The 2,500-nt window shown below is 37.3% G+C and overlaps 1 protein-coding gene across 1 annotated transcript in view; it reads left to right on the top strand.

Annotated features, from left to right (window-relative positions):
- The window catches only part of eml5 (EMAP like 5), a 119,759-nt gene that overhangs the window by 36,871 nt on the left and 80,388 nt on the right, over nt 1-2,500 (top strand).

Genomic DNA, 2,500 nt, shown 5'->3' with positions numbered 1-2,500 from the left:
AAATAGGCCTACACCAAATGTTGAAAAACGTTCACGTGTGATGAAGTCTTAGGTAAGCTATGTTATTCACCTATTCTAATTCTGAAGGAGAATATCCTTTTGGAGATTATGATCGATCGTCTATGACGGTGATAGTCACGGTGCGTCTGTGAATGGAGGTGCGTGTATACAACGGTGTCCACTAAGCATACCATGCTTGTTTCGACCCTCTGCCTAACATAGCTTGGAGGTTGCAGTGGTAATCGTGATGATAGTGTCCATAACGGATGTGGGGTACAGACAGCAGGGCTAGTAGAAATAGGGCTCTAAAGAACTACAAAGTCACCCGCAATATGATGCGAACTTCTACCACTGCAGATTACCCGCGATAGGAACTATTTGACCAGAATACTTTATTGTAGGCCTATATTGTAGTAATCTATTACTAAACCACAACATCTTAGGTGTTGGTATACATCTTAGGTGTTTTCCTGTTAATTTGTTATGTGGGTAATATGAAAAAGGAAAGTAAACCTGCTTAAATATGTTCATCCAGTATTTACTGAAAGGTGCATAATTTGAGGTGCATGCCATCCATTGACAAATTAGATGGGTAAATTTACCCCCTTCATAAACTTTTGTTTTACTCAAAGTTTTTTACATTTACAGTAGGACTTTATCTCTGACCACTTTCAAGCCACGGCCTTTGAAAGTTTGATATAAAAATCCAATGGTGTTAAGTAATGGCTTTCTTAACCCTGATGCCTAGTTTGCCAGGTTTAAAAAGTAATGAGAGGAAATATTTTTATTTGGTGTGAAACACACACACATACTTGTTTTATGTTTTTCATTTATTTTATCATTTGTATTAATATTTATTTTATCATTATTTTATTTTATAAGCTAAGGTTGCAGCACAGGTGTCTAAACTAGATAAAAACACTTGCACTTTCTGTTTGCAGTTTTGTGTGGTATTTGAAAAAAATAATTCAGAAATAGCCGGCCCTCCAATCAGATAACGTTGGCAGAATTGGCCCCCAGCTCATTTGAGTTTGAGACCCCTGGGCTAAAGTTAAAGAAGTAGCCCCAAATGCAGTGTTTGTGCACTGCTATGCACACAGACTGAACTTGGTGTTATCTCAGGGGGCAAAATGCAAAACTGATTCCAGAGTGTTTTTTGCATCTCTCTCCGGGTTTACCACCTTTTTCTCTAAATCCACCAAGAGGATAGCTTTCCTTGAGTCTGCAGGATGCTCTCAGATGCCCAGAAATGCTCCTACCCGGTGGAACTTCACATCACGGATAGTGAGCACCGTGGTGAACAACTATGATGGGCTCCTGGAGACTTTTGACAAGATTTTAGAGGATGAGACTATGGATGAGGACACAATCAATGCTGCCAAAGGCTTCATACGGACACTGGAGGATTTTGAGTTTGTTTTTATGTTGAACACATATGAACAAATCTTCTCAGAAACTGATGTGGTCTTTGACATTGTGCAGCAGAGGGCTATGGATTTAATGAATGTTGATAGTTTTAATAGTTGAATGTACATTATTTAAAAGTTGTCGATAGACACAGTTTAATGCATGTTGGTTTAATGCATGTTGACAGGCAAATAGTTTAATGGATATTAGGCAGATAGTTTAATGGATGTTGATAGTTTTAAAGTAGATAGTAAGTTGAATCTACATAATCCAAACGTTGTTAATAGACAGATGGTTTAATGCATGTTGATTAGATTAGATTAGATTAGATTCAACTTTATTGTATTGAGTACAAATACAAAAAAACAGAAGTGCAAAAAAGCAGCAATGTGCAAAGTATAGGCAGGTGGTGCATAAACAGTATAAGATATACTGATAGGCAAATATTTTAATGGATATTGATACACATAGTTTAATGAACCTTGATAGTTTAGAAGTTGATAGCGTAAAAGTTGAATGAAGTTTCTACATTAAACGGTTCAAGCTGAATTAATTAAATTAATTTTGGTTAGAAGAATGATAATAATAATACGAAGAACACTTCTGAAAACAGTAGAGTGCATTTTCATGCACTGTAATTAACTGTTTAAAATATAGCCTACAAAGTGTAGCCTTCATACAAAATATACTACTAGTAGTAACAGACTAAATAATAAACAGGCATAATAAAAAAGGCAAATAATCGTAATAACTATAAACATAGTCCTATACAATAAAAGAAGAATTAATTAGTAACCCTGTTAAATGCAATGATGTACTAATTTTACAAAACTGGGCTTCCCTTATTTGAAAGACCAGCAGCCGCCACTGGTGTGCGCGCGTGTTTGTGCATGTGTGTGTGTTTTTTGTGCATGTGTGTGTGTGTGCAGGTACAGGGGCCATGACTGCAGGAGTAACCTGTGTGTGTGTGTGTGTGTGTGTGTGTGTGTGTGTGTGCAGCTACAGGGGCCATGACTGCAGGAGTAACCTGTGTGTGTGTGTGTAGCAATACAGGGCCATGACTGCAGGATAAACCTGTGTGTGTGTGTGTGTG

Source organism: Alosa alosa, chromosome 1 (genome assembly GCF_017589495.1).
Source record: "Alosa alosa isolate M-15738 ecotype Scorff River chromosome 1, AALO_Geno_1.1, whole genome shotgun sequence".
Classification (NCBI taxonomy): Eukaryota; Metazoa; Chordata; class Actinopteri; order Clupeiformes; family Clupeidae; genus Alosa; species Alosa alosa.
Note: the sequence above shows the minus strand (reverse complement) of the source record. Positions and strands in the feature narration are given on the sequence as shown.